This window comes from Mirounga leonina, unplaced genomic scaffold (genome assembly GCF_011800145.1).
Source record: "Mirounga leonina isolate KUSES-001 unplaced genomic scaffold, KU_Mleo_1.0 Mir_154, whole genome shotgun sequence".
NCBI classification, from domain to species: Eukaryota; Metazoa; Chordata; class Mammalia; order Carnivora; family Phocidae; genus Mirounga; species Mirounga leonina.
In genome coordinates this window covers 25,151,607-25,163,666 of record NW_023270389.1, presented here as the reverse complement: position 1 = coordinate 25,163,666, position 12,060 = coordinate 25,151,607, and positions in this window count along the sequence as shown.

The window sequence follows — 12,060 nt, the reverse complement described above, 5'->3', positions numbered from 1 at the left end:
CTCTGGCCAAGTGATTTGTTCATTTTCTTTAGTTAACGGGAAGAGGGAGAGGGGTGTTGGGATTGAAAACAGAGAGAATCAAAAAGGATTTCTCCGGGGCACCAGACAGCGCATACTTTGGGGATTCTGCAAGGCCCATCATGAAGTTGGTCTTATCCTGAAAGCCTCATTGGCACAATTTGTGTTCTGACCGTACAGTGACTGATATGTGTGCAGCCGTGGAGATGGCCTGATTCAACGCAACGGTATGTGTGCTTGTGAACCATTTAAGGAGTGCTGCGATGGGGATGCTGGGAGAAGGGGAGAAGTGTGCGATGAAGCTCTCCGTCCCCCCACCTTCTTCTGTGCCCCTGCCCTTAGGTGGGAGAATACCAGCACATTTAATATTGTTGAAGGAATGAATAATACTGCCTACAACAAACCAAAAACCTCTCTCAGTAGACTCAAAGGAATCTCAACCAACAAGCAAATAGGGGAAGGAACGAGGCAGAGAGGGCTGTGTTGGTAGAGGGGTACTGATCCACAGTTATGCGTCCTTTCTTGATTCTTCAGCCTGAGTTGGGCTAATTCTCACTGAGTGCCCCATCGGCCGTCACCCAGGCAGGATGAATGGCAAGGGACCCCCAGATGTTGTAACTCCCCTCCCTATCCTCAGGGTGGTGTGGGGGTTAGGGAATGGGCAGGGCTGGGAGATGGCTCTGCTCGGGGAGAAAGATAACTGATGGTTTACAGGCAGGAATGGGAAATAAGGGCAAAGGATTCCCCTGAAAATGCAGGCCCCATTCTCCTGGATAAAGGACCATCAGGTAACTATCCAACCCACCTGGGTTTCCTCTTCCTTCAAAAGTCCTCAGAACAGATCGGGACCTGAGGCCTTATTTCCGGGTCTGGCTCCTCCTGAATTTTGGGGTATCTCATTGGGTATGCCATGTAACACCCCTGAACCTCCCTGATCACTCCTTAGAATACGTGAAAGATCTTTTTCTCATCACTCTCATGTTCACAAGCTGTCTCTGAAATCTGCCCTTCATGTCCATGTGCACCCTCCCACCAGTGACCCAAGCCCTCATCCTGAATTGACAGAGTCCTTGCCTCTCCTGGCACCTACTCCCTGCTCGAAACTGCAGCCAAAAGGATCTGCTAAAATACAAATGTGATCCTGTCCCTTCTTTACTTAAGACCTTCAAGTTTGCTACAATACCTTCAGTCCGCTACAATAGGATAAAATCGTAACGCCTTGGCTTGGCATGTTAGACCTTTCGTGATCTGACCCCTCCTTCGGCAGCCTTGTTTTTAACCACTCCTCCACATGTATCCTAAATTCCCATTCTATTCTGTTTCCTGCTCCCCCTGACATGCAATTATTTCTCACACTTCTCAGCGTTGGCAATTCAATTCCACTCAAAAGCACCTATTAATAACCTACTCCGTGCCAAAGAATGCTATAAGGTAAGTAGGATAGAGTTCCAGTCCTCAGGAAGTTCAGACTGTCATGAGAAACAGTCAAGTAAGCAAAAGCAATGTTATAGGAGCACCTACCTGGCTCAGTCTGTAGAGCATGCAATTCTTGATCTTTGGGTCGTGAGTTTGAGCCCCACATTGGGACTAGAGTTTACTTTCAAAAAAATCAGTTTTAGTACCCAGGACAAAGGGCTCAATAAATGTGGGTTCAGCAAATGAATGATGGCCCAAAGGTGGGTCTGCTTGGTACACCCTCCTCCTGGCCTTCCATACGCCCCTTCTTCTAGATAATTCATAATCACTGGAGTTGATGCTCACAACCAGCCCCTGCAGCACCTGATTCCAGGCTTTTTCCTCTCTCCCATTTCAAACCCCTCCAATCTCCTTTCTCCTTACAGATCATCTCCCCCGGGCTCCTTGAAGGCAGGCAGTGGCCTCGTGCTGGGTCACAAAGTGCTGATCTTTAACAATCAGCTCAGGTGAAGTCTTCCCCACTACCTGATGTAGCCCATGCAAGTATGTGTGTGGGCGCGGGCGGGCTGCACAGTCTGGTTCAGACCCCCTTGCTCTGCGCCCAGAACATCTGTGTTTTGTCTTTCCCAGAGAGTCCTCATGCACGTATTGCCTATTTGTTTCACGAAATCGTGAACATCCTGAGTATGAGAGATTTTCTTCATCTGTGTGTCCACAGGCCAGTGGCGGGCACACGGCAACGACAAAGCGAATGAATATGAATGAATATGAATGAATGGGTGAACCGTCTTTCCTTTGAAAGAAGTGGCTAGGTGAATTCAAGACTTGTGTCATCCTCTTTGGATACTGGATTTGCATGACTTTCGGGGGGCCGTGGGCAGTCCACTGGCCCACTTTTGGAGCAGGAACCCCCCCCCCGCCCCCGCAACTCAAGGGGATAGAAATGGAGAGATGAAGCAAGCATCTTATTTGAAGAAAGCCAACCTCAATTCAGCTGAGGCCAAACAAAGCGGCTGCCTCTCTTCAGGGCCCGAGGGATTCCCAGAGTATCTGTCATCCCTCATCCCTGTCTCCTGAAGGCTGTGCCTCCCAGCCCATTAGAAATGCTAATCTCCAGCATGGAGCGGGATTAACCGACCCAGTGGGAGGCGACAAGTCATCTTCCAATCTTCATTAAGAGTGAAGGCTCTACCCATCTTGCCCAGCTGCCCCCAAAGGGATGGGATCTGGGAATTCATTATAGCCCCTCTCATCAAGGCAGCCACCACTGCTCAAAACCATATTAGGTGGAGGAAGCTAGGGGAGGGCCTTTCCAGCCTCCCCTCCGCACTTAATGCATCAGAGCCCATTTGTCTGATGTTGGCGCCTGCTGGAGCGAGGACCAGGCGGTGGGCCTCAGAGCAATTTGGAACCACAGCTGCGGCCCAACAGCCCGCCCCCAAGCTCCACTCCCACCCCCACCCCCACCCCCGCCCCTGAACTTGCTGCTGATTAGCCCCGGGCCCCAAGGCAGAGGAGCACGGCTTCGTGTAGACGGGGGAACAGTCACTCCGAAGCAAACAGATGAAATTACTTAGTGAGTATTTAACATCACAATTGCCCTCTAACGAGGCTGAATTCAGCGGAGGATCCGGGACTGATCTGGGTAGACAGTTTGCAGATAGGCAGTGGGAGAGCCCTGCGTTATTAGAGTGGGGAGCTTTTGGAGTCCCAGGGCGAGAGTTGGGGGCAGATGAGGAGCAGAGACAGGCAGCAGGAAGATTCGTACTTCTGTTAGTATGGTCCCTCGACCGGCAGCATCTGGATCTCCTGGGAACTTACAGACATGTACATTCTTGGGCCCTGCCCCGATCAACTGCCGCAGAAACTCTGGAATCTGTTTAACAAGCCCTGCAGGTGATTCTGATGCAGGCTAATGTGTGAGGACCTCGAGATGAGAGGGACAGTGACAAGACTGGGTACTCTGGGATGCGTCCCCTCCCCGTGCCCCCCGAAGTGTCAGTCGTGTCTACCCAATGGATGAATTTGCTTCACGTGAGCGGATCTTTTAGAAAAACCAGCCAAGTTGGTGAATTCTACATCCAAATTGATGCAGGGTGAAGCAGAGACCGCAGGAGAATGTAGGGGTCAGAACACAAACCCGTAGGCATTAGCAAACATCGTGGGAGAGCCTTCGACTTTCACGGAGCATGGAACTGGCAGGGGGACTGATCCATTTTCATCCATGTCAGAGGCACGAGGGCACCAGACGGTATCTGGGTCACAATACATTTACATTAAGTGACTTCAGAGAAGAGCCACTAATGACGTTGACGCCCGCCGTCTGTGGTCTGTGCGGGGAGAGTGATGTGCACTTTATGCAAATTCTCTCCTGTGACCCCCACACCAGCCCTCTGAGGCGGCTAGTGTCAGGTCGGGTCCTGCAGGAGGAAGCTGCGGTGGCAAAGGGCTGACTGCCACGCCCGGGGAAATGACAAAGCTGGAACTCGCTGCCAGGCCTGTCTGACTCTAAAACCTCCCCGTGCGCCATGACACTCGGGTATGAACGGGCATCTCCGTGACTAACAGGCCTGGCACTTGGTGCTGCAAAGACATCGTGCCCCCGCAGCCCTGGCAGCTTGTCAATGTGGCCCAGCCATGATTTGCCCCTTACTACTCAGCTCTGCTGGGGGGAGCACCCACAGGCTCCCGACCCCAGCCCAGGAGAGCCCAGGGGAGAGGGGTGTGGGTGCCGGGCCGCTCAGTGGTCCTGCAGTGGGGGTCAGTGAAGCCACAGGGACTCATCCTGCTCCAAGTCTGCCTTGAGTACCAGGAAAAGAAGAGCCAGGACTCTGAAGGTAAGCCCGGCACCAGCTGTGTGACCTCCGGCAAGTTACGTACCCTCTCTTTGCCTTTGTTTCTTCATCCATAAAACAAGGATTATAACTGTAGCTCTCTCGTAGGTTGGTGTAAGGATGAAATCAGTTAAAATGTGGAAAGTTCTAAGAAAAGTGCCTGATGCATGGTAGGTATTATATAATAATGCGTTAAATGTACATGAATGAATCCCCTTAGGCTTTCCCCTTCTTCTGCATACTAGAATGTTCTCCCTAGCCTCTACTGCTTCCTTCAAAAGTCCTCCCCATCCTTCCAGGCAGGCTCAAATCCCACCTTTTGTGACCAGCTTAGCCCCCAGGGCTGTTTCTCTCCAAGGAGCTGCTCTTGACCTTCCCCACGCACTCCCCGCCCCCCCCCAACTCCCGCCCTGCCAACCCTCACACACCTTGGCCTTCAGCATCAGTTCGCTGCCACTGCAGGGACTTGTGTCTTCTATGCCCGGCCAGTCTATCAGCTCTGGAGGGCAGGACCAGTACTCATGCCCTCTGGCATCTTTGTGGCACCCAGCCCTGCCCCTCCCATGCAGGGGGCCCCCACAGAGTGAGCAGGCCTCATTTGTATTCAGGCCGGCTGCGTTACCGTATTTACTGCCCAGCTAGTGTGGCTCAGTCTGTGTGGTATTGACAAGGGGGCACAGGGGGCAGACAGTATTTGTCTTCCTGAAAGCACGTTTACAAGGTTCCGAGTGGCTGGATGCAAGGGCCAGTGATGGGTATTGAGAGCTAGAGGTTTATTCTACAGCCCCATTAATTAACTTTCCCAAAGTCCCCTAAGTGCTCTTGTCTCTCTTTAAAGCCTAGGAACCCACTCTCATTTATCGGAAAGGACTGTCCATCTTCCACCTCCCTCCCTCCCGTTCCTTCTTGCTCCAGCCTGGTGGTTAAGACACAGCATGACCCTCTACCCACCAGGCAGTCCCTGGGTTGGAAGAAGATGAGGCCAGACATCCAGAAGGTCCAGGTTTGTCCTAAGAGAGAAAGACAGGGACTCAGCCAGCGCCCCCTTCCTGAGCATGCACAGCCCTGATCCCAACCTGAGTGGGTCAGGGAGGAATTACCCCCACCCCTGCCTCCCCAGGATTCCAGAGCCCAACTCCCAAGCTTAGGGTAGGAGAAAGCACCTCTTCCAGGCCACACGGCTCCTTCCTTCTCAACACCAACAGCACTTCTCTCCAGGGAAGGGGAGTTTGGCAAAGACCATCATCCACTCAGTCCTCTTGGAGGTCCAGAAGGGCTAAAATCTGCCGTTCTTCTCCACCCCCAGGCCCAGCAGCCACCTCCCTGAAAAACAAAACACAAAACAGAAAGTCCCTCCGTAGAGCCACCTGGGCCTCCTTCCCACGTTTTCCGCGGTGCTGAGCCCTGATCCAGCCGGGGTAGTCAAGGCTGCAGGCTCGCTGCTGGGGAGAGAACACGTTCTGGACTCAAAGGGTTGGGGGGAAGGCATATGTTCAGTGGTCAGTCAGCAGGCCCCCTGGAGAAGGCCCAGTCCCTCCTCAGTTACGTGCACCCGCCTCAGACCTGCAGACCGGTAGGGCTGGTGTGAGGCCTGGCCCATCCCTTCATTCCATAGATTCCCCACATCAAATGCTAAATCCCAAACTGGCTCCCCCAACCCAGCCCCTCAGCCACCCAGGGACCCAGCGAATGCACCGCCCCTCCCTTCCACAGTAGCTAAGCTCCTCGGGGAGAGCAGGTGCCCATTTCAGACTATGGCCAACCAGACTGCATCTGAAAGGGCTCAGAGATTTTCCCAGGGGGGCAGAAATACACAAACTTACAAATACACTTGTTCCAAAGCTAACAGAAATAGTTAGAGAGCTTCAGCCGCTCTAGACTCTCCCTGGCCCTCTAGCCTCCCACTGCCCCCACCCGCCGACACCCCCCCCAAAGCAGGACAGCTGGGAGCTGTGCTGCCCTGGGGAAGTTGGGGGCCAGAAGAGGCAATATGGTCATTCTCCAGAATCTCATCCTATCCTAAACTGAGGACCATGGAGGTGCAACCTTAGTTCCCAGACACACAGGCAGGCCCTAGACCAGGCGGGAGCCTCTGCGTCCCCTTTCCTCCTTCCCCCCAGCCCTGACATCCATTTCCAATCCCCCAGCCCCGCTTCAGGGCTGTCAGGCACCCATCGTGGGTCCATCAGTGGCTTTTAACGGAGCTCCCCGCCCCCGCTTTCATCCTATTAGTGAGCTGGGAGTAATTACGACTTCATTAGCCAAATAGGTTCTTGGTTCAGAGATTCTCCCCACCCCACAAAACAAAACACACACCCGCTTCCCTCCATCTGAAGTCTGTCCCCTGGGGTGCCAGCTAACAATGTGGCAGGCTCCGGGGAAACCAGCAAGGAAGGTGGAAGAAGCCAGGGATGGCCGGCCAGTGGGGAGGAGGCCAGCAGCATCTCCCCCCCTCCGCAGCGCATCTGTCGGCGGGCTGCCCCCACCCCAGATCTTTGACAGGGTGAAGGATGGCACTCCAGCAAATGAGTGACCCCTTGCATCTGTCTGCTGTCCTCCACCCTCCAGCCCCCCTCCGACTCCTGCTTCCAGTCACTTCCCGGAAGGACAGGGCAGGCTTCTCCTGTGGGGGGCTCTCGGAACCAATGCCCAGGGGCCTCTGGAGCGTCAGGAGCCCCCGGCTTCCCTGCCCCCCGGTCTCCCATCTATACTTCAGCTGCTACAGCTCCAGGAACAAGGAAGAAGAGGGTCTGCCAAGCAAGGACAAAGCTGCACCCAGGACCATCTGGCTGGGGGAACCTTAACCAAGCCCCGGCCACCAGACCAAGCAGGCAAGTCCCTGACACCTCGGAAGGATTCCACAGCTTCCCTGTCTATCTGGCACCCCATAACTCAGCCTTAGAAAGAGTTTTCTTTGGGTCTAAATTAGCTCCACGTTACAATTAAAACCATCCCCGCTTGGGAAATGGCTTATTGTCCTTCTCTTTTACTGATCTTAATAGGTTTTAGGAGCATGGAGTCCAAGCCTCCTGCCTCTAACTGGCCCTACCCGGAACCTTCCTTAGTTCCTGCAGGCCACACAGTGCGCATGGCAGCATCCTGCCTCTTGGGGCAGGCCAGGTAAGCCTCGGGGCTAAGGCCACACCAGCTCGGGCCACTCCCACGGCCTACCCCCCACCAGGAGAAGCCGTGGGCTCCCTGCAGACCCTCAGACACATGCCTCTTTGTCCATGGAGTTTCCGAGAGAGCTGGCTGCTTCTTCGGGAGGCTTCGCAAGTAACAGCTGGTGAATTCTCATTCCTGCTGAGGGCCCCTCTGCTTGGATCCTCAGCTGGCAAGATGCCATCTGCTGGGGCTGGCCCTAGAGGCAGGAGGATAGATGAGATGACCTCCAGACAGCCCTGCCACTTGCCAGACTCCAGGCTACATGCAGCCTGGCCCCGGCCTTGGCTCTAACCTGACCCTTTCCTGCCCCCAGGCCTGACAACTCTGCCTCTGCCCCGCCTTTCCCAGCCCACAAGCAGCCCAGAGGCCAGGCAGGACGACCCCTGCTCCCTGCCCTTCGAGCAAAGCAAGTCCCCAGAGGCCAGCCCAGCTGTACACACCGTGCCCCTGCTTGCGTTCCCTGAAAGCAGCCCTCCTTTTGTTAATTCTGCAATTTCCCCAAGTGCCGGGAGCCTCTCATTTGACAGTCACTGCATCTGTTCCTGTCACTCTCCAGAAGGTCAGGTGGGAGCCGTGCCAGCCCCTTCCCTGAGACTCACGCTCCTTCCATCAGCTTGAGCACCCTGCTCACCTGGTCCCCTGGGAACACCTCCAGGTCCTCTCTGTGTCCCTGGCCCCCCGCAGCCTCAGTAACCATCTCCCCTTCCAGGACCAAACTCACCTGCCTAAGTAGATGAGCACAGTCCCGTGCCTCGGGGGACTTCAGGGAAGGAAGCTAGTCCTCCCTTTGAGGGCCCTAACAGGTATAGGAGCTTCAGGGGGCCAAGGAAAGGGAAGCCCCTTGCTTGGTCCTTCTCATTGTCACCGCCCCCCCCCCCCCACACACACACCCTGTACACGCAGTCTTTGGGCTGCTCATCTACAGGGCAGTGGACGTTCTGGCTGGTTCCTTAGCCCAGAAGGCCTAGCAGGAATCTGCCATGCCCACATCCTGAGCTTCCACGTAGAGATCCCCAGCCTCGTTACTGCTGACATTTGGGGCTGGGTAATCCCTAGGGGTGGGGGCTGCCCTGTGCATTATAGGATGTTTAGCGGCATCCCTGACCTCCCCCTGGATGTTTTGCTAGCACATGTTCCGCCCCACTCGCACCCTTCGTGAGAACCAAAAATGTCCCCAGACACTGCCAGAGGTCCCCTGGTTGAGAACCACTGAGCTAAGGCAAGAAGGAAACCCAAAACCTGAGCGTCAGTGACTGACGCCTCCACCAGGCTCCAGGCAGCTGAGGGATGGCTTCGCTAGGGTTTGGCAAGCCTCCTCTGTAAAGGTCCAGATAGTAAATATTTTCAGCTTTGGAAGCCACAGGGCCCCCGCTGTGGCATGAAGGCGGCCAGGCCACACATAAGTGAACAAGCATGGCTGTGTTCCAATGCATCTTTATTTACGAACGTTGAAATTTGAATTTCATATTATTTTCGAGTGAAATAGTCTCCTCTTTAGTTTTTTCAACCACTTAAAGACGTCAAATGCATTCATTCTCAGCACATGGACCGGGGTCCTGGCTTTAAGGATCTCAGAGGAATCAAAACACTGAGGTTCCTGCTGACCTGCCCCTACAAAATGAACAAAGGCAGGCGCAGAGGCTGACCGTGTGAATGGGGTCCTGGTCCTCCGAGGAGGGGGAGGGAGCCAGTCTCCCCCAGTCCCTTTGGCCCAGTAACTCCAGGTACCGTTTTCAGTGGGGCAGCCCCACTAAGCTCAGCAGGACCGACTACATAATTCACAGTGCCTGATGCAAAATGAGAATGCAAGGCTCTTCTTCAAAAATTATTTTTTTTTAAAGATTTTTATTTATTTATTTGACAGAGAGAGACACGGTGAGAGAGGGAACACAAGCAGGGGGAGTGGGAGAGGGAGAAGCAGGCTTCCTGCTGAGCAGAGAGCCCGATGCAGGGCTCGATGCCAGGACCCTGGGATCATGACCTGAGCCGAAGGCAGACGCCTAACGACTGAGCCACCCAGGCACCCCGACATTCTTTTTTTTTTTTTTTAAAGATTTTATTTATTTATTTGACAGAGAGAGACACAGCGAGAGAGGGAACACAAGCAGGGGGAGTGGGAGAGGGAGAGGGAGAAGCAGACTCCCTGCTGAGCAGAGAGCCCGATGCGGGGCTCGATCCCAGGACCCTGAGATCACGACCTGAGCTGAAGGCAGTCGCTTAACCAACTGAGCCACCCAGGCGCCCTCTTCTTCAAAAATTATTAATAATTCCAAGACAGCAGCCGAAGAGCATGAACCGACAGGGACATTCTGAGCACAGAGCCCGTGCGACCACACAGACTGCACACCCCCGGAGGCGGCCCCAGACCTCAGTCTTCTCCCGGGAAGGTCTGCACCCACCGACCGGCCCATCAGGCAGGCTCTCCGACCCTGGGCGCGGCTTCTCCCACAGGCCCTCAGGCTGGGCCAGCACGTAGGACTGTGCCCTGCACGTGACATCTGGCCGAGGTGGCGCCTGGGGGTTCAAACTAGCTCACGCTCCCCTTGCCCGCCGTGCGCCCCCAGGGCTGTGCTGCCTCCATTCAAAGGAGCTTGCACTAAACGGGCTGGTGCTTGCCCTGCCTCTGGGACACCCGGGATTGGGAGAGAAGGAGTCAGCTGCGCCCCAACATGGGCTCCTCCACCCCCATCCTGAACCGCAGAGGAATGGATGCCCCACTCACCAGTTCATCTAACAAGCATATAGTGCACACTGGACGCTCTGCCGAAAGCGCAAAGCTAGGAGATCCAGGGTGGAAACAGCCACCCGGGACAGATCCGGGAGAGGTGCGCCCACAAAGGGACAGCGCCGCCGAGGGCCTAAGAGGGAGTTGGTGACCACTGGGCCAGTTTTTGAGAGCACGGAGGACTTGGCGGGTATACCCAAGGGAGAAAGATGACTGTTCCAAACCAGGAACAGCATGAAGAGGGTGAAATGAGAGAGTCTAGCGCCTTCCAGAAAGGGCAGGTAGGTCAGCATGGCAGGAGTGAGCTGGGTGAGGCAAGGCTAGAGACAAGGGCAGAGCTAAAGAGGGGGCAGACCCGATGATCTCCTGTGTCATAGGACGGAGCCCGTCACCAACCTGGAGGCAGGAGAAGCTGAGGAATTTTTAGCAGGAGAGTGACAGGCTCTGATTTGCATTTTAGAGAGCTCACTCTGGCTGCAGTCTGGAGGGGGGATAAGAGGCTAAGACTAGAAATGAAGGTTGGCGAGGTGGTCAGAATTCAGATGAAGCCCTTGAGGGTCGGAGCCAAGACTGTGGGGCACGTATAGGAGAGGCTCTGAGGGGCATGAGCTGCAGGGCTGAGTGGTCGGCAGGACACGGGGGTGGAGGGGAGGATGGGAAGGTCTGGAGGGTGCCATTCATGGGGGCAGGGAACCCAAGAGGAGCAGCAGGTAGACGGGGGAGGTGTATCAGCCAGGGTTCTCCGGAGAAACAGAACAGGTAGGATATGTGTATGTGTGTGTCTAGTACCACGGGTGTCCTATATATGAGTGTGTATACATAGACAGACGCATAGATGTGATTCATTTCAAGGAATTGACTTATCCAATTGTGGGGGCTGGCTCTGTCTTCCATAGACGAGCAGGAAGGCTGGAAACTCAGGCAAGTGCTGAAGCTGTAGTTGGAGGGCAGAATTTCTTCTTCCTCAGGAAAACCTCAGTTGCGCTTTTAGGACCCTTCAACTGATTGGATGAGGCCCACCCCAATTATGGAGGGTAATCTCTTTATTTTTTTAAATAATATTTTCTTTTTTTAAAAAAAAGATTTTATTTATTTATTTGAGAGAGGGAGAGAGAGTGCAAGTGGGGGGAGGGGCAGAGGGAGAGGGAGAAGCAGACTCCCCGCTGAGCAGGGAGCCTGACATGGGGCTCCATCCCAGGACCCTGAGATCATGACCTGAGCGAAGGCAGATGCTTAACCGACTGAGCCACCCAGGTGCTCTGAGGGTAATCTCTTTAAAGTCAACTGATCGTAGATGTTAACCAGAGCTACAAAATACCTTCACAGCAATCCCTAGATCAGTGTTTGATTAAATTACTATAGCCTAGCCAAGTTGACACGTGAAACTGACCATCAAGGGGAGTGAGGTAGGGGGTTGGGATGTGAGAGGCCCACAGGCATTCAAGTGAAGACTTCCGGCTGGCCAGTGCAGGTTGAAGCCCCAAGGATCCTTCTACGTGCTCATCACCTCTCCTCTGCCCATGCCTGACTAGCTGGCCTCCCTGCCTCCAGGTCTGCATCTGCTCTGTGCATTCTACCCTCCCCACCACCCCAAAGTGGACTTCCAAAGTACATGTCTCAGCCTGCCTCTTGCTTGCTCAGACCCCTCCAGTAGCTCCCGACTGCTCTTGGATAAAGCCCCTTAGGGCTCATGAGGCTCTTCATGGACTGGACTGGCCTACCCCTCCAGCCTCCTTCCTTCCTTGAAACTTCAAGTGCAGACGTGATGACTCCTCGCTCTCTAAGCTCTCCACATTCTGCAGCTGCCTTTGCACAAGCTCTTAGGGCTTCCTGGAGCCCCACCCGCCCCTACCTCCTCCCAGCCCATGCCACCTCTATCTGGTGAGTTCAGAGACTTCCTTC